Source organism: Natator depressus, chromosome 7 (assembly GCF_965152275.1).
Source record: "Natator depressus isolate rNatDep1 chromosome 7, rNatDep2.hap1, whole genome shotgun sequence".
NCBI lineage: Eukaryota > Metazoa > Chordata > Testudines > Cheloniidae > Natator > Natator depressus.
The window spans coordinates 44,992,197-45,012,941 of NC_134240.1; the positions used below are offsets into that span (position 1 = coordinate 44,992,197).

Genomic DNA, 20,745 nt, shown 5'->3' on the forward strand with positions numbered 1-20,745 from the left:
ATTTGTAGTAGCAGTGCCCCGGTTGGCTGCACATGCATGAGACGGCTGCTACCTAGCATGCGCAGCCAATTGGGCCCCAGTTCCTTCTCTACTGCCCTTGGTTTGAGGTGGAGCGACAGCAACGCCCCTTCAACTTCATAGAAAGGTTATATTCCTTCCTTTTTCTTTTATCCCCTCTGTTCTAGTTAACTTCGGTTACCATTACTTTTAATTTCTTCCATATTTAAAAAAACACAACTTTTTAAGGTAGTTTTTCCCCTCGCGCCCCTGGTGGGCCTCTGCTAATAACAACTGCTTAAACATGGGCTGCCCCATTTTTCTCCAAAGCTGGACCTTCCTCAGATCGCATACCTCTTCAACACCAAGGACAAGGTTTTTACTCTGCCTACTTCATAGTCCCCCAGAAGAAGGGAGGTTGGAGACGTATCCTTGATTTGTGCATTCTCAACCACTTTATTTGCAAGCTGAGATTTCACAGGGTCCCTCTGGCATCAGTAATCCTCATGGGATGGGGAGCTCACCTGGGTGACAACACGATCCAGGGTCGTTGGCCAGCAGTGGAAGCAAACATATATAAACATACTAGAACTAAGAGCAGTCAGAAACGCATGCAAGCATTTCCTTCCTCTAATCCACAGCACCGCTATCAAAGTCCTTACAGACAACACAGCTTGCATGTTCTACATAAACCACCAAGGGGAAGCCCAATCATACCCTCTGTGCATGGAGGCAATACGCCTCTGGAATCGGTGCATCACCCACGATGTAGACATCTCGGCATCCTACCTGCCAAGACACCAGAACACCACAGCAAACCAATTGAGCAGAGACTTCTTACAAATCCATGAGTGGGAGATGGACTATGCAACCCTCACCACCATCTTCAACCTTTGGGGGTTCCCCGCTATAGACCTATTTGCCACAGCTCACAATGCAAAGTGCCCTCAATACTGTTCCCAAGCGGGCCTGGGACGCCACTCCCTGGGCGACACCCTCCTCATGAAATGGGAGGTGACGCTAATGTATTCATTCCCTCCAATTCCACTTCTGAGTCGGGTTATACACAAGATCAGGCAAGACAAGTCCAGGGTTATTCTCATTGCCCCTACATGGCCCAGACAAACATGGTTCCCACGCCTTCGACAGATGGCAGTGAAACCACCTCGAACCCTCCCTTTAATACGTCACCTCTTGATACAGGATTCAGGACATGTCAGTCACCCCAACCTAGCTCTTCTCCATCTCAAGGCCTGGGTTCTCCATGGCTGACAGGTATTGACAAAGAATATTCCGACAAAATTAAAGACATACTCTTGAATAGCTGCAGACTAAGCACACGGAAAACATATACATAGAAGTGGACATGATTTCACACCTGGTGCGAGATTACCCATATTTCTCCACAGTCAGCTCCACTGCCCAGGGTCCTTGAATATATACTGGGTCTTAAAAAATGGGGACTATCCAGCAGGTACATCAGAGTACATTTTACCGCAGTCACCTCGTTCCATGATAACGTGGATGGAGCCACTGTCTTTGCTCATCCAATGACTACGTTTTCTAAAAGACATGATGAATACTTACCCAATGCTAAAAGACCCTACACCCATGTGGGATCTTAACTCTGTCCTCCATAGCCTCATGGAGAAATCATTTGAACCCTTAGCAACTTGTTTATTGCTACATCTATTGATGAAAGTGGCCTTCCTCATTGTCATCAAGTCAGCGAGAAGGGTAGAACAACTAGGTGCCTTAATGGCACTCCCACCTTATACCACATTCTATAAAGACAAAGTGAACCTACAGCTGCACTTCAAATTCATACCGCACCTCAAATTCATAGCCTCGCTCTTTCATCTAAATCAACCGATATACTTACCTGTGTTTTTTTCCGAAACCACATTCCAACAGGGATGCTTCTCTTCACGTGCTTGATGTCCGCAGAGCACTAGCCTTTTACCTAGAAAAGAACAATCACTGGGAAAAGACATTCAGTTTGCAACTCTCTGTGTGAAGGATGCATACATTCATGTCTCCCACACGCATTTTCTCAGCTTCATGCAGGGCCCTGGCCATTTCCAATACAGGGTGCTCCCTTTTGGTCTTGCCACTGCTCCCAGCATCTTTACCAAGATTTTTCTGGTAGTAGCAGCTCTCTTCAAAGAGAACAGCTTCATCATTTTCCTGTCTCGATGATTGGCTTCTAGTTGCTAAGACATGTCAGGAAGCATATGAGTCAACCTCATCAAAGCTTCAACTGCTTGGTTGCCTAGGAGTCAGTGTGAACTTGGAAAAGCCTATCTTCACTCCAGTGCAGACTATTGACTTCATAAGGCCATCCTGGACTCAGTCATGGTGAGAGCTTATCTCTCAAAGGACAGGTTTCGCACCATGAGCGACCTTATAGATTGGGTTATGCATAACCCTCGATCTCCAGTCAGTACTTGTCTCCTGGGGACCATGGATGGCTTCATGTACTTACATTACTCTATTTGCCAGAATCCACCTAAGTTGCCTTCAGGTTCCAGACAGTACATCCCCCAACCAAACACAGCATGAATACCATGGTAACAATTCTTTCCAGAGTAATGTTTTTCTGTTGTGACAGAAGGATCCTCATCAGGTATGTGTGGGTGTCCCCTTCCTATCATCCTCGCCAGATAAAGAGGATCATTAGAGACATCTCTCTTTTAGGCTGGGGAGCCCACATGGACAGCCATATAGTGCAGGGCACATGAACACCCTGAGAGGCCAGGATGCACATCAACCTTCAGGAACTCTGGGCAGTCCAAGACACTTGCAAGGTTTTTCCTCAGTTAATCTGGCCCCATCCTGTCCTCATGATGTCAGACGGTGCAACAATCATCTTTTACATCAACAAACTGGGAGGGGCAAGATGTGTAGAAGTAGTCAACCTGTGCAATTGGTATATCAGGAATTGAATCACCCTTATCTTATTTTCCAGGAACTCAGAATGTGTTGGCAGGCATTTTTGCATCAATTACAAGTGAGAATTGCAAGATTCAGTAGTAAACAACATCTATGCTCAATGGGGGACTCCCAAGCAGGATCTGTTCACCTCCCAAATGAATAAGAAATGCAACATATACTGTTCCAGAGGATCTCTTGGACTACACTTTAAGGGTGATGCTCTCTGTTAGGGGGCTTATTCCTTCACCCACTTACTTCCCTGGTCCTTCTCGCATGAACAGAGAGCAACAATACTCGAAGTCCAAAGGTGCAAACAATTCAATGTTTATTGGGGTGAACTTCCAGCAAGCATGATTTCAGTTTCCTTCCTTAGTATCCTCCTTCCCAGCTCTGACACCATAGAGCCTTATACCTGTGTCCCTGTTCCCATTCCTGCCCTTAGCAAAACATTATTCCAGTTTCCTTACCCCTATTCCCTGTTCCCATTTCCCCTCGTTAGCAAAACATGATTCCAATTTCCCCACCCCCATTCCCTGTTCCCATCTTCCCCCACCCACACACCCACCCCCTCATTTCCTGATTGACTGCAGACTATATAGTAAAACTTGAGTTCGGCTTAGCTATACCTTAACCAATCATTTTCCTGAAATTTAACTAACCAATCCTAACATATTGTAACATGATTATGTAACCAATTATATCCCACCACCTTAATTAGTTTACACCCAGCAAAATTAATTATACAGCAGACAGGAACAATCACAGAACCAGACAGAGATTATACAGACAAACAATAGCAAAGTGGGAACTATAATGACAAAACAATACAGAAGTGAGGATTTCACATCCCAGCATTGATAAGTGAGTTCTTGCCAGACAGGATGCTATCAAACTAAGTTTCCTTTTACATCTTCTAGGCACTTCCCTTTCTCTGGAGGTGATAGGCACTATCAGGACAGGATTGTATTCCTAACAGCCCAATAGCACCTGATTTCAATGTGACTAGTTTGGAATGTGAGGATGTGACCGTTCACTTCCCAGCTTATGGCTGCCTCTGTTGCTTAGCCAAAGGCCTTAATCTAAGAACAGGGCCTCAGACTGTCACAGTAAGAGAAGGACCTTACACTGGCAGACAGTAATTTTGATTCTTTCTTTTATACCTCTAATTAGCCAAGTGATAAGAATACACCTAAATTCTTAAAGTACAGGCCTTTGCAGACAGGCCTGAATATCTATATCCTAACACTCGACCCCTTTTTTTTCTTTTTCTTTTGGGATCCTCCTGCCCACGTATCCCTGGAAAAGCATAGGACATATGGCGACACATTTCCTGATAGGGCCAGGCATCAAGGTGGAAGGTGTCGATATTCTATTTGTCCCACTGCCCCTTGTGTAGTATAGTGCCCTGCACCTTCTCTTGTACGGGCATACCACACCTATTCCAATTAGTGTTCCAGACTTCCCATTATAGCGGGCCCAAGAAGGTTGGGTCCGGGTTGTCTAGTACACTGTAGGGTTTGGAGGGCTTACTACATTACTTATAGGTTATCTCCCTATGCAACATAACACAAGTACAGTTAACAATACAAAATCCACAGCAACATCGAGTCCTGACCACTGCAGTATGGTCCAACATCTGAGAGACCCCCAAAACACTGCCTCTCCTCCTTCGACGGGGTCACGATCTTATGTGTCCAGTTGCTGGTAGTTGCAACAAGCTGCTCCTGCAAGTTTTGCATGCTTTTGTCCATATCATAAGTCCATTGAATGTTCACAGAGAAATGGGATATTGTACAAACCAGCTTGACCACTTGGTATGGAATCAGGCAGTATGCCCTGGTTTGATTATTCACAGCAATAAGATTCACAGTTCCATTTGTGCACCAAAGTCCAGATAGCAGCATGTAAATATGTGTAGTTTGGTTATGGGCTGGTGTAATTGTGCCCCCAGTAATAAGTACATTCCCAGCAAAACACCTTATACACAGTACACCCAATTGTCCACCCCTTGCATAGGCCATTGATCCTGCTCCTCTATAGTTATAGGAGAGGGGCACATCCAAACATCTTCTATTGATTTACACTATTTTACACACCCCTCCATTGATTCCAGGAACTCAGAATGTGTTGGCAGGCATTTTTCCATCAATCACAAGTGAGAATTGCAAGATTCAGTAGTATACAACATCTTTGCTCAATGGGGGACTCCCAAGCAGGATCTGTTCACCTCCCAAATGAATAAGAAATGCAACATATACTGTTCCAGAGGAGCTCTTGGATTACACTTTCAGGGTGATGCTCTCCTCCTCCCTTTGTCAGACACTCTGATTTATGCCTTTTTTCCCCTTACCACTCCTACTAGGGTTTTACAGAAAATTCGTCAGGACAGGGCATGAGTCATCCTCATTTCCCCTGAATGGCCCAGACAGTTTTAGTTCCCAGATCTCCTGTGGCTTTCATCTTGTCCTCTGATCAGCATCCAGACTTTTCCAGATCTCGTGGCCCAGGAGAAGGGCAGGATCAAGCATCCTAGCTGTGAAGCATTTCATCCCATGTCTTTGGATGGATATTAGTACTAGAACATTCCTGCTCTTAAGCCATACAGAATGTCCTTAATTATATCAGAAAACATTGCTCTAGGAAATGCTATTCAGCCAAATGGAAGCATTTTTCTATATGGGCGTAGCAGAAATACATATCTCCTGAATCTGCAAATAATCCAAAGTGAGGAGAATATCTTACATTCTCTCGAAATAGTTGGGCTTTCCCTCAGTTCTGTATGAGTCCGCCTGGCAACAATCAGTGCACACCATCCACCATCAGACAATTATTCAGTTTTCACTCCTCTGCTGACTAACAGATTTTTAAAGGGCCTAATCAGCACTTTCCCACCAGTAAGAAGACCAACTCCTCTCTAAGACTTAAACTTTGTTCTTTTAGCACTCACTAAGCATATCTTCAGACCATTAGCTACGTGTTCCATGCCTCACTTCTGAAAGAAAATAGCATCCCTTGTGGCTATCACCTCAGTCAGAAGGGTAGGTGAGCTGGCAGCTTTAATGGTGAATCTGCCTTACATTATATTCAATAAGGATAAAGGCTATTTACAACTACATCCGGAATTCACCCCCGAAATAGTTTTGTAGTTACATGTAAACCAATCAATCCACGTGTCTGTTTTTTTTTCCCAAAACTGCATGCATCTGAGGAGGAGAGGCAACTTCATTCCCTCGATGTAAGATGCTCTCTTTCCTTCTGCCTGCAAAGGACAAAACCAGTTAGAAAAGTCACCTAGATCAGGGGGTCTCAAAAGAAAATTTTTGGTGGCCTCAGAGTGTGGCCACCAACTTTTGCTGGTGACCGCTCTGACAATTTTTCCTAAAATACTTAATTTTAGGAAAAACATAAATATGCACATATACATGTCCAAATCATTGTAATTTATTTATGTAGGTTTTTATTGCAGACTCAGTAATAAAAATAATGTACGGTTTTCTCTATTCTTTACTGGACCTAAACAGAACAGGAAAAAATAATGTGCTTTGCACGTTCTTGTCTTTTTTGTTGTTTCTTTTTCCTTTTTTGGTTGCTTTTTTTTAGATTTGCTAGCTAGTAAGTCTGTTTCTGTGAAAAGTGATATTTGTATGTTTGTTAACATTGCTTTGTGCCCCCGGTCACCACCCAGGAGGCTGTGACTGCACAAAAAGCCCCTAGAGACCACATTTGAGAAACGCTGATCTAGATTGTTTCTTTCCATAGCAGAACAAGTCAGAGGTCAAGCTATATCCTCCCAAAGGATCTCTTAATGGATCTTGGGCAGTATGCTGTTATGTTACCAGTTGTTGCATCTTCTTCCCCCTCATGGGATGAGGGCTCTTTTTGCAAGAGCACAAACAATTTCAATAGTATTTCTTCAGGAAGTATCCTTACTTGACATTTGCAGAGCAGCAACATGGAGTTCCATCCACACATTCACAAGACATAATGCTCTAGTGTAGCGGTTCTCAAACTTTAGCAACCTGAGGACTGTCATTTTGATTTAAAAATTTTTAGGGATCCCCCAACCCCCTCACCCCACCTCTTCCTGCCGCCCACTCACTCCATCCTCTGTTGCTCACTCTCCCCCACCCTCATTCACTTTCTCCAGGTTGGGCAGGGGATTGGGGTGTAGGAGGGGGTGCAGGCTCTGGGAGGGAGTTTGGGTGCGGGAGGGGGGTGAGAGGTGCGGGCTCTGGATCTAGTGCAAAACTCCTCTACAGATGCATTCTTTGGGACAGTGGTTCTCCAAATGTCTCTGCTGTCTGCATCCTCTCACCCTCCTCCTACTTGAATACTGCTTCTCAGTCACTCACAGGGGAAAATACATCAAGACCAGCACTTGAAGAGGAGGCAGAAGCTACTTACATCTTGGTAACTGGAGGTACTTTGAGATGAGTGGTCTTTATCTGTATTCCACTACTCCCCCCATCCCCGTTCCCCTCTGCTTCTGGTCTTTACTGGATTCTCAGCAGAGAAGGAACTGGAGAGATGGTTGGTCTGCTCTGCCTTTTATGCCTTCGGTTGGAAACACGATGAAGGCAGGGGCACATACACAGACCAGTGGACGCTATTTACAATAATTCTCTGACTCCAGGCACATAGAGTGCATGTGTATGCTCACAGTGGAGTACAGATAAGGACCACACATCTCGAAGTCTTCTTTAAAGAAACCCCTATTATAGAATTAGGACAGAGAAGAATACATTTTTCTGCATAATACTGTATTCAGCAGCTTTCGCCTGTATTCTTTCATTGTTAATAACAATGTATGGAATCAGTGGCTGCTTCATGCAGTCAGAAGCCTGCAGTTGCATAAAATTATCCTTTACTCCCTGTTCTTTGGAAAGATGGTCAAGAGAAGTGGATATAATGCACTTCATCATGGCCTGAATAAAGTGTGTGTGTGAGAGACGTACACGTACACACACACACACATTTACTGGATAGAAGGTAATTTAAGTACATCTCTCCTGTTGTCTTATGAAATCATCTAGTTGTAAATTATATTATATGGAAGTATCTTGGTAATGTATGCTGCTACTGTAACCATAGAAAATACATAGACAATCTAAAATAATTTTCCTACTGAAAAAGTATTGTCTTTACAGTTCAGCAATCATGGTCACAGTATGGATTATGCTAAATAAGACACTTGGACAAAATCTCCTCTGGCTGGCTCAGTGAAAGAGAACAGAAATGCAGTCCTTTATGCCTTCTGCCTTTAGAGATCTTGCCGACCATAGCATGATTTCATAATGAAGGCTGTTGACACTGCATTTGTGGTGTATTTTGTTGTTAAAAAGCAACATGCACAAACAGCACTTTCTGCTAGTGGCTGAATGCATGCTAGCAGGCTTGTGTGCCTGGTCACATCTCTTAAGCCACATTACACATCCCTTTGGGGATGTGGTGAGCAAGAGGGCATATTGGGCTAATTTTTAGTACACTCTTTTCTGCTAAGGAGGGATCGTGACCTATTGATTCCATGAAGGGAGGAAGAGGGTCCCTGCACTCTCTTCTCCCCCACACCTTATGTCTCTAAGCATGGCACAGTAAAGGTTTAGTATATTTATCTTTCTGCACAACTAGTTTTCTTCATGTTGTTTGAAACCAAAGATGCCCATGGAGGCTCTCATGGCACTGGATAATGACCTCAGAGCGAGGCTCTAATTCTTTTGCAAACTATATCTGCTAAATAAATATACAGTATATATTGAGGTTTGTGTGACTGTTTTATTTGGGACTGAGATTTTGTTTTATGGGACCATAATATATATAGTCTTCAGAAACCATTCTAAGGGTCACAGGGATGGTATTTGGGATTTGCTTGGAGCATACGTCTGTGTAACACCAGTATACTCTGTTTTGTTATTTTGACTAAGAAATTTTTCTGATCATACAAGCTCAATGTGTTCGTGTTACTTTTCTCTTAGATGAAGTTCAGAATGAGGAAATGTGTAGTCTTATGAAATATTAAGACACAGCATGTGAATTCACACTATGTCATGCCTGCTTTTTGCAACTGGAAGTTGTTTTGTCATAGCAAGCAGGAGCCACTAAACAGAGGTGGTCATATTCCTGTTACAGTTTTCTTGTGATAATGTGGAATTTAATGAATTTCACTCTTGTAATATCCTTTTTATAAAATAATTTCTATGAGGCATAAAGAAGGAGAGCTAAAAGTAGACCATTATTAACAATTAAAAATCAAGGAGAGGGAAGAAGTATGCAGATGGTAACATTACCGTCCCCTCCACCATGCACACACAAATTAACTTGGTAAATTTGGTGCGTTTCTCTAAGTACAGTTTCTGTATTTCAGAAAATTAAGCACCGAGTGATGTCAGCTGCTTTAGTAACAATTTCTGCACTTCTTCAATAATTACATAATGCTCACACAGCTTTAAGATCTAAGTTACAGTTGCTCTATTGCTGCAGTAGCTTACACACGTGCACGTGCCCTCTTCTACCCCAAAGAAGTCTTTTCCTAAGGGCTGTCAAGCCATTAAAAAAATTAATCGTGATTAATCACATGATTCATCACGCTGTTAAACAATAATAAAATACTATTTATATAAATATTTTTGGATGATTTCCACCTTTTCAAATATATTGATTTCAATTACAACACAGAATACAAAGTGTACAGTGCTCACTTTATATTTACTTTTTATTATAAATGTTTGCACTGTAAAAATAAAATAAATAGTATTTTTCAATTCACTTAATACAAGTACTGTAGTGTAATCTCTTTCTCATGAAAGTTGAACTTACACATGTAGAATTATGTACAAAAAAACTGCATTCAGAAATAAAACAATTTAAAACTTTAGCATCTACAAGTCCACTCAGTCCTACTTCTTGTTCAGCCAGTCGCTCAGACAAACAAGTTTGTTTACATTTGCAGGAGATAATGCTGGCTGCTTCTTGTTTACAGTGTCACCTGAAAGTGAGAACAGGCATTCGCATGGCAGTGTTGTAGCCAGCGTCGTAAGATATTTACATGCCAGATGTGCTAAAGATTCATATGTGCCTTGATGCTTCAACCAGCATTCCAGAGGACATACGTCCATGCTAATGACGGGTTCTGCTTGATAATGATCCGAAGCAGTGCAGACCGGTGCATATTCATGTTCATCATCTGAGTCAGATGCCACCAGCAGAAGGATGGTTTTCTTTTTTCGTGGTTCGGGTTCTGTAGTTTCTGCATTGGAGTGTTGCTCTTTTAGGACTACTGAAAGCACGCTCCACACCCCGTCCCGATCAAATTTTGGAAGGCACTTCAGATTCTTAAATCTTGGGTCGAGTGCTGTAGCTATCTTTAGAAACCTCACATTGGTACCTTCTTTGTATTTTGTCAAAACTGCAGTGAAAGTGTTCTTAAAATGAATAACATGCTGGGTTATCATCTGAGACTGCAATAACATGAAATATATGGCAGAATGTGGGTAAAACATAAAGCAGGAGACATACAATTCTCCCCCAAGGAATTGAGTCACAAATTTGGTTAATGCATCATTTTTTTAATGAGCATCATCAGCATGGAAGCATGTCCTCTGGAATGGTGGCCAAAGCATGAAGGGGCATATGAATGTTTAGCATATCTGGCACATAAATGCCTTGCAATACCAGCTACAAAAGTGCTATGTGAACCTCACTTTCAGGTGACATTGTAAATAAGAAGTGGGCAGCATTATCGCCTGTAAATATAAACAAACTTGTTTGTCTTTGCGACTGGCTGAACAAGAAATAGGACTGAGTGGACTTGTAGGCTCTAAAGTTTTACATTGTTTTGTTTCTGAGAGTAGTTATGTAAAAAAGAAAAAAATCTACTTTGTAAGTTGCGCTTTCACGATAAAGAGATTGCACTCCAGTGCTTGTATGAGGTGAATTGAAAAATACTGTTTCTTTGGTTTACAGTGCAAATATTTCTAATAAAAATATAAGAGTACTGTACATTTTTTATTCTGTTGTAATAGAAATCAATATATTTGAAAATGTAGAAAAACATCCAAAATATTTAATAAACATCAATTGGTATTCAATTGTTTAACAGTGTGATAAAACTGCGATTAGTCACAATTAATTTTTTAAATCACGATTAATTTTTTTGAGTTAATCGCATAGTTAACTGTGATTAATCGACAGCCTACTTTTCATTTCTTTAGAAGACTATACATAGCTCATTCGCCCATTTTGAACTGAGCATCTTTCCTGTGATATGTAAATGAGAGGTGAGCAGTTGTTGCATATGGAGAGAAAAGAGGATTGATGAGTACAGAAAACAATCTCTTAGCTAATTACGTTTTATAATTTTTTGCACACAGTTGACATTACATTATCATTGCCATCCAGCAAACTTTTTAAAAATAAATTGGAATGGTTATATGTTTAGCATAAATACATGTGCCCTACTGGTAAATAAGGAGATTAGTTTTGAGTGTCACAGATGTTACATTATTTTTCATTATCAGTTTAAATGTATGAGAGCTAACATTTGTTGGAAGTCAAATGAGTCTATGGAACACCTTTACTAGAGTATATAATCTGAACAAGAAAATGATAACCACCTTGGTAAATCTCTAGACAAGATTTTTTTTTTTTTTGGGTGACAAACTCCAAGTGGAATTCTCTGTGAAAATACTTCTATAAACATAGAAGCAATAAGTTTTCTATACTTTTAAAATGTTCATCTCTTCCTTCATTTGGGGAAGAAACTCTTCTCAGTTGCTGGCTTACACAGTACTGTAGACTTTCCAAGATGAGACTTCAGGAATTTTGAATGTTTCCCTCTTTGGCTGATCCGATTTCCCCCTTCCACCACAAAACCCAAAGGTCTTCCCAGCCTGTTGCTATGTATGATAGTCAACTGAATGCCAATGTCACTAGGGTACTCCTTGAGCATACAAAGTGGACTCATACAGATATCATTGGCTGTTGTTTGATTGCCATACAGAGCTTTGACCTGGTATAATTAAAAAGTCAACATTATAAAATAAGGGATAAAGAGAACATTAAACTCTTTTGTGCATGAGGGAATGACACTTGCCTTACAAAACTATCAGAGGTAGGTAGAGATGTGTGTAATATGCATAGACAAATTTGCAGTCTTAAGATACCACAGTAGTTGGTGCATAAGGAGTACCTTAGATAGATAAAAGAAGAGGAGTACTTGTGGCACCTTAGAGACTAACCAATGCATCCGATGAAGTGAGTTGTAGCTCACAAAAGCTTATGCTCAGATAAATTGGTTAGTCTCTAAGGTGCCACAAGTATTCCTTTTCATTTTGCGAATACAGACTAACACGGCTGCTATTCTGAAACCTTAGATAGATAGGCCTTGTAATAGAGTGGCTTGCTCCTTAAGGGCTGGAGGGCCTGATTATTGAAGAGTTACACCGGGGTTGGATCAGGGACTGCCCTGTAAAGGTTGCAGTGAAGGGGAAAGCTCAGGCAACAAGAAAGGCTTCTGGAGAGAAGAGCCTGCTAGGAGGGGGTTTGGAAATCAGAACCAGAAACAGAGTCCAGCCAGGTAGGGCCTGGGAGTGGCCAACCACAGAAGGTAAAGCCTCTCACAGGGCGGCCTGGGGGTAGGATGAACTGGAGACTGCTGAGAATAAACAGGCTCCAGGAGAAGGACCCACGACATGAGGCTTCCCTACTGAGACTACAGGCAGGAAAAGCCTGGGAGTGACCTGACAAGAGGGTAAAAACGATGGACTGTGATTTGCAACTTTTATTATGAGTTTTATGTAGAATTTTATTTGTATTAATAAAGTTAGAGGCCCTCCCTCCCCCCTCGCCCCAATCCGAGAAGGGGTGGGGAATGGACAAGAAAAGTCTTTGTGGAATTTGTTTTAAAAAGCCTGTGAGGGAGAAATTGTTACCAGGGCACTGCAAAGGCACGCCTGGCCACAAAGGGCCACATGGGAGGCGGCTGACTCTGCTACAGGTCTCTTCTCAGTTCAGTCATTCATCTATATCTGCCTTTTCAAAGGAAATAATGTAACAGCAAGGTGAAGAAAAAACCCATTTTGTAAGATTCAGCATGCTCTTATTGATGCAGGTCCACTAGGGACACAAACACTTGTTGGCTATTTAGGCTAAGCTGATTGCACACATCAGAGGCTCCTGGCATCCCTGCAGTCTCACCCTTAGATTTAATTTGTGTTACTCTCCCATCCCTTTATTTCATGGACTCCCCATAGCCCTTCCCCACCTCACACTTCATGCCAGGGGCTCTGTGTGCACCCTTTCCCCTGTTTGATAGTGGGTCTCATTCTTTCCCCTGTGCCAAGGGGGGAGGGCCTCTGTGTTGTACCCTAATTCCCCCTTACTCCCTCCATACCAAGGTCCCCATTGTCCTCTGCATCAGAGGTTCTGTGTGCTTCCCCATCTCCCATTCTACCTCCCACCAGAATGCTGTGTGCTCCCCATGACCGGGTTCTCCATTCTCACCCTCCCCCCCGCCCCCGCACACACACACATATTAGAGCTTCTGTGCTCTCCTCCATTCCCCCCATTTCCCCATGCCAGGATCCTACCATTCACCCTCCCCTCCAAGGATTTTGGGTCACCCCCACTTCCCCATTTCCCCCTGTCAAGGTTCCGTCCCCACTCTGAACTCTAGGATACAGATGTGGGGACCTGCATGAAAACCTCCTAAGCTTACTTTTACCAGCTTAGGTTAAAACTTCCCCAAGGTACAAACGATTTTACCCTTAGCCCTTGGACTTTCGCTGCCACCACCAAACGTCTAACATCGGTTACTGGGAAAGAGTTCGTTTGGAAACGTCTTTCCCCCCCAAATCCTCCCAAATCTTACCCTCTTTTCCTGGGGAAGGTTTGATAAAAATCCTCACCAATTTGCATAGGTGACCACAGACCCACACCCTTGGATCTTAAGAACAATGAAAAAGCATTCAGTTTGTGAAAAGAAGGATTTTAATAGAAGTAAAAAGAATCACCTCTGTAAAATCAGGATGGTAAATACCTTACAGGGTAATTAGATTCAAAACATAGAGAATCCCTCTAGGCAAAACCTTAAGTTACAAAAAGACACAAAACAGGAATATCCATTCCATTCAGCACAGCTTATTTTCTCAGCCATTTAAAGAAAACAGAATCTAACGCATATCTAGCTAGATTACTTACTAAGTTCTAAGACTCCATTTGTGTTCTGTCCCTTTTGTTTCCCCCCCCCCAGCTTTGAAAGTATCTTGTCTCCTCATTGGTCATTGTGGTCAGGTGCCAGCGAGGTATCCTAGCTTCTTAACCCTTTACAGGTGAAAGGGTTTTTCCTCTGGCCAGGAGGGATTTTAAAGGTGTTTCCTCTTCCCTTTATATTTATGACACCCCCCCATACCAAACTCCTCCATTCTTCCCTTCATGCCAGGAGCTCTGTATATACCCCGTTGTGATGTTATTGACATGATCTGTGACCATATAGATTGTTGTTGCAACCAAAGTACTATAGTTGCACCAAATCTTGTACAAAGAAGGTCCAGTAAGGTGTCAATGGAAAGGTTATGATCTGCTGGTTATGATTATGCTATCAGTATGCATGTATCAATTTTGTAGTTGAAATTATGAATATTGGCTATGTAGTTGTATCTCAATGTGTTTGATTCTAAAAGTGGCATTAGTGAAGCATTTGGTCAGCTTCTTGAGAAAGGAATTTGCAGATTAAGTGCCCAATCAAGAAACACTTAACTGACAGTGGATCTTGGGAGACTCCAAACACTTAAAGTGGCAAAGAGTCCTGTGGCACCTTATAGACTAACAGACGTATTGGAGCATAAGCTTTCGTGGGGGAATACCCACTTCATCGATGCACGTAGGGGAAATTTCCAGAGGCAGGTATAAATATGCAAGCAAGAATCAGGCTAGGGATAACTAGGTTAGTTCAATCAGGGAGGATAAGGCCCTCTTCTAGCAGTTGAGCTGTGAACACCAAGGAAGGAGAAACTGCTGTTGTAGTTGGCTAGCAATTCACAGTCTTTGTTTAATCCTGAGTTGATGGTGTCAAATTTGCAAATGAACTGAAGCTCAGCAGTTTCTCTGAAGTCTGGTCCTGAAGTTTTTTTGCTGCAGGATGGCTACTTTTAAATCTGCTATTGTTGTCCAGGGAAGTTGAAGTGTTCTCCTACAGGTTTTTGAATATTGCCATTCCTAATATCTGATTTGTGTCCATTTATCCTTTTAGGTAGAGACTGTCCGGTTTGGCCGATGTACATGGCAGAGGGGCATTGCTGGCACATGCTGGCGTATATTACATTGGTGGACATGCAGGTGAATGAACCGGTGATGGTGTGGCTGATCTGGTGAGGTCCTGCGATGGTGTTGCTGGTGTAGATATGTGGGCAGAGTTGGCATCGAGGTTTGTTGCATGGATTGGTTCCTGAGTTAGTTACTATGGTGTGGTGTGTAGTTGCTGGTGAGAATATGCTTCAGGTTGGCGGGTTGTCTGTGGGCGAGGACTGGCCTGCCTCCCAAGGCCTGTGAAAGTGAGGGATCGTTGTCCAGGATGGGTTGTAGATCACTGATGATGCGTTGGAGAGGTTTTAGCTGAGGACTGTATGTGATGGCCAGTGGAGTTCTGTTGGTTTCTTTCTTGGGCTTGTCTTGCAGCAGGAGGCTTCTGGGTACACGTCTGGCTCTGCTGATCTGTTTCCTTATTTCCTCGTGTGGGTATTGTAGTTTTGAGAATGCTTGGTGAAGATCTTGTAGGTGTTGGTTTCTGTCTGAGGGGTTGGAGCAAATACGGTTGTACCTCGGCGCTTGGCTGTAGACAATGGATCGTGTGGTTTGTCCGGCATGGAAGCTGAAGGCATGAAGATATGCATAACAATTGGTGGGTTTTCGGTATAGGGTGGGGTTAACGTGACCGTCACTTATTTGCCCCATGGTGTCTAGGAAGTGGACCTCCCGTGTAGATTGGTCCAGGCTGAGATTGATGGTGGGGTGGAAGCTATTGAAATCATGGTGGAATTCTTCCAGGGTTTCCTTCCCATGGGTCCAGATGATGAAGATGTCATCAATGTAGCGTAGGTAGAGAGGGGTATGAGTGGACAAGAGCTGAGGAAGCGTTGTTCCAGGTCAGCTATAAAAATCTTGGCATATTGTGGGGCCATTCAGGTGCCCATAGCGATGCCACTTGTCTGAAGGTATATATTGTCACCAAATTTGAAATAATTATGCATGAGGATAAAGTCACAGAGCTCAGCAACCAGTTGTGCTGTGGCATCATCAGGGATACTGTTCCTGACAGCTTGCATTCCATCTGTGTGTGAGATGTTTGTGTAGAGAGCCTCTACACATCCATGGTGGCTAGGATGGTGTTTTCTGGAAGATCACCAATGCATTGTAGTTTTCTCAGGAAATTAGTGGTGTCACGGAGATAGCTGGGAGTGCTGGTGGCGTAGGGTCTGAGTAGAGAGTCCATATATCTGGACAGTCCTTCAGTGAGAGTGCCAATGCCCGAGATGATGGGGCGTCCAGGATTTCCAGGTTTGTGGATCTTGGGTAGTAGATAGAATAACCCTGGTCGGGGCTCTAAGGGTATGTTGATTTGTTCCTGTGTTAGTATTGGGAGTGTCCTGAGTAGATGGTGCAGTTTCTTAGTGTATTCCTCAGTGGGATCTGAGGAAAGTGGCCTGTAGAATTTGGTATTGGAGAGTTGTCTGGCAGCCTCCTTTTGGTAGTCAGACCTGTTCATGATGACAACAGCATCTCCTTTATCAGCCTCTTTGATTATAGTGTCAGGGTTGTTTCTGAGGCTGTGGATGGCATTGCGTTCTGCACGACTTAGGTTATGAGGCAAGCTATGTTGTTTTTCCACAATTTCTGCCTGTGCACGTCAGTGGAAGCATCCTATGTATAGGGCCAGACTGTCATTTCGACCCTCAGGAGGAGTCCATGTGGAGTTCTTCTTGTGTGTTGGTATCTGTGTATCAGTGTGCTGTTCAGTGTTATCTTGAAAGTATTCTTTGAGTCGGAGACGGCGAAAGTAGGCTTCCAGATCGCCGCAGAACTGTATCATGTTTGTGGTGGGGCAGAAAGAGAGTCCCCGAGATAGGACAGACTCTTCTGCCAATCTTCTGGATAGATTGACAATATTGCTGGGTGAGTTAGGGGTACAACTATTGTGGCCCCATGTGGCAGGTAGGATTTTAGACCGCTTACAGTCATTTTTCCTTTGTAGAGAGGTGAAGTGTGTAATGTAGATCTCCTGTCTTATTTTAGTAAAGTCCGTTTGTATGGAAGGTTGGTTATTTTGAGAGTCTCCAGGTTGGAGAGCTCTTTTTTCCTGTTTGCTGTATAGGATGCTGATCAGATGGTTCCTCAGTTTCTTTGGTAGTGTGTGGCATAATCTCTCACTGTGGTCCGTGCAGTATGTCGATAGCAATGGATTTTTCACCTTCAGTCCATTTGGTATGATGTCCATCCGTTTGCATTTGGAAAAGAAGAAGATATCTGTCTGTGCAAGTTTCTTCCTCAGGTTGATGGATTTCCACTCCATATGGCTAAATGCAGTGCCTTGCATGGTGTCAAGTATCAGAGGGGTAGCTGTGTTAGTCCAAACACTTAACTGACAGTGGACCTTGGGAAACTCCAATCCACATGAAAAGTCTTCCTGGGAACATTCAAGGTAGCATGTGAACAATGGCTGCTCTCCCTGCAAAGAGCCGAGTCATGCATGGACATGTGACTTGCCCATATGACTCCAAACTCCATCTTGCTGCTGTGATTTTCCACAGTAAGAACAAAGGGTTGTTCTTCCACAGGGCAGAGGATATAAAAGGCCCTGGAAACCCCTCAATTTTGTCTTCAATCCTGCTTCTTACCTCTGGAGGAACTTTGCTACAGTGAAGCTCTGAACAAAGGACTGAATGACCTATCCAAGCTGTGGATGTACTCCAGAGACTTGATTTGAACCTGCAGTTTACTCCATCACTGCTACAAGCCTGAATCAAGAACTTTGCCATTACTGTATGTAATTGATTCCATTTAACCAATTTTAACTCTCATCTATATTTTTCTTTTTATGAATAATCCTTTAGATTTTAGATTCTAAAGGATTGGCAACAGCGTGATTTGTGGGTAAGATCTGACTTGTATATTGACCTGCGTCTGGGGCTTGGTCCTTTGGGATCGGGAGAACCTTTTTTGGCAGAGCTCCGACCTTGTCCCCGTGGGTCCCGCGCTTCCAGGCGGTTTCTGCTAGCCTCAGAGGCTCACTGCGACCCTCCACGTAGCCCTTCTCTCTCTAGGGCCAGGGTTACAGTCTACTGAGCCCTTTTCATCATAAGCCAGCAAGGAGGTTGGTGAGAGAACTCCCACAGTCTCTGTTGTCCCTACAGGCTTATTCCGTAATAGTTTAGTCTCCTGTCCTGACAGGGGCCTATCTTCCCCTCCCAGGAGGTGTTTCTGTAGTGGCGGGTTGGGGGGAACCTGGGCCCGCCCTCTACTCCGGGTTCCGGCCCAGGGACCCTAATGGCAACAGCTGTTGGCAGCCGACCTTTCACTGCCAGAGTTGCTGCATTTCCCTAGGCCACTTCCGCACAGCTCTCCCCCTCTTCTCCACCCTTACCTTAGGGCTTCCTTACCAATGATTTGAGGGTGTCTTCATTAACCAGCCCTTCAGCCACACTTCCTCTCCTCTGGCTCCCCTCAGCCTGACTGGAGTGAGTCTTTTTATAGTATCAGAAGGGCCTTAATTAGAGTCAGGTGTTCACATTAACTTAATGGCTTCACCTGACTTTTTGCAGATTAATTGGAATCAGGTGTTCTCATTAGCCTGGTGCAGGTGGTGATACAAGGGAACTGGAGTATCTGAGGGAATAGCTTGTATGACTTCTGGTTAGCCAGTAGGGTAAAACCGAAGTCTTCTCTGTTTGGCTGGTTTGGTGTGCCTCAATAGTGGAGGAACTGCAGCCTTGGGCTGTGACTGCCCTGCTCTAAGCAGTTTGTTCTGAATTGATACTCTCAGTTGTGTCCCCACCAGAAGCAGCTTCATTAAACCCATAGTCACCTTTCCTCCCATGCCTTCCCCTTCCCCTTGCCATTCTTATTCTCCTTTTCTTTTTTAAACTGCTTCAGGAGGATGGGCAAAGATAAGATGGGAGGTATCACTTACAAATTTTAGACAAATCGCTCACTTTTTCATTCATTGTTTCCAAATTTTGAAAAGGAAATGCAGTCCTTATATGCTGCTTCTGGTGGTGGTGGTGGTGGTGGTATGTGGGTCCAGCTGGAGCTGATTCCTTGGTTTACTTACTACCATGGCAAAACACCATTCAAAATGTTTTAAACCTTTCATTAAAGGTACAGGGTAGTGTGGGATGGGGTGGGGGGAAGAAAAACAGTTCAAGCATTTAAAATATAAAGTATTAAGTAAGATTTTCATTGTAACAATATCCATTATTCCTTTTCCCTTTAGCTATATGAAAAAAGGGGAAAAACCCTATCTGACAGTCTTTAGATGGTGTTTAAAGATGGTAATGACTGTCTTTTTTTTGTGGGGGCAAGGACAGAAATAGTTGAGAAGGGATGGAGCTATTGTTATTGCTGTTCAAGTCTGATCCCATTTCGCAGAAGACAAACACATACAAAAGGGGGAAAGAAAAGATCAGCAAAGGTAGAGAATGCAGCTTCAGTCTTTGGTGCTGACTCTGGCAACCTCACTGCTAGAGAAATTGAGGGTATGTCTACATGGCATTTGAACACCCACAGCAGGCCCATGCCAGCTGACTCAGGCTCATGAGGCTCAGGCTAAGCGGCTGTTTAATTGTGGTGTAGACGTTCAGGCGTGGGCTGCAGCCCAAGCTCCAGGACCCTCCCACCTAGATCCTGGGCTCCAGCCTGAGCCTGAATGTCTGCACTGCAATTAAATAGCCCCTTAGCCTGAGCTCCTTAGTCCCAGTCAGTTGGCACAGGCCAGCCATGGGTTTTGAATTGCAGTGTAAACATACCCATAGGGTATGTCTGCACAGGGATAAAAACCTGTAGTTGGCCCAAGGCAGCTGACTTAGGCTCGCAGGACTTGGGCTCTGGAACTGAAGGACATAGAACGTCAGGGTTACGGACATCTCAGAAATGGAGGTTGTCTGTAGCTCTGAAATGTTCGTAACTCTGAACAAGACCTTATGGGATGCTCCTCAGGGCGGACTGCTTAGAGCGGGGGCTCACAGCTGTGCCTGCGAACTTCAGCGTCTTCACCTCCTACCTGTGAGTGGCTGCCCAGTGAGTGGGGGTGGGGACAAGCAGCTAGTTCTAGCCCCCTGGCTTCAAAGGTGATGAGTGAGGCACCCTGGAGCACTGTGGCATCAGTGGATGCGTGGTGCAGGCTGTGGCCCTTTAAAACTGAGCTGCTCTTCCAGAGTGCAGTGTGCAGGCAGGAGCTCGGGCTCAGGCTCTGGCTCCAGCAGCTCCTGCCCCAGCAAGGGCAGCTTCCTTGCAGCATAGAATCATAGAATATCAGGGTTGGAAGGGACCTCAGGAGGTCATCTAGTCCAACCCCCTGCTCAAAGCAGGGCCAATCCCCAATTTTTGCCCCAGATCCCTAAATGGCCCCCTCAAGGATTGAACTCACAACCCTGGGTTTAGCAGGCCAATGCTCAAACCACTGAGCTATGCCTCCCTCCCAAAAGTGAGCATACTCCCAACTGACCAGCACCCCTCTCAACAGCCAGAGGAGTGAATTGAACCAAGGACTCCAGCATCCCAGCAGAGAGCCCTCGCCACTAGGCTATAGAGGGCTTTTTGCTTTTGGGT

General features: G+C 43.8%; 1 protein-coding gene across 6 annotated transcripts in view; it reads left to right on the plus strand.

The window, feature by feature from the left end:
* The window catches only part of DOCK3 (dedicator of cytokinesis 3), a 628,721-nt gene that overhangs the window by 193,404 nt on the left and 414,572 nt on the right, over positions 1-20,745 (plus strand). The window lies entirely within an intron of this gene.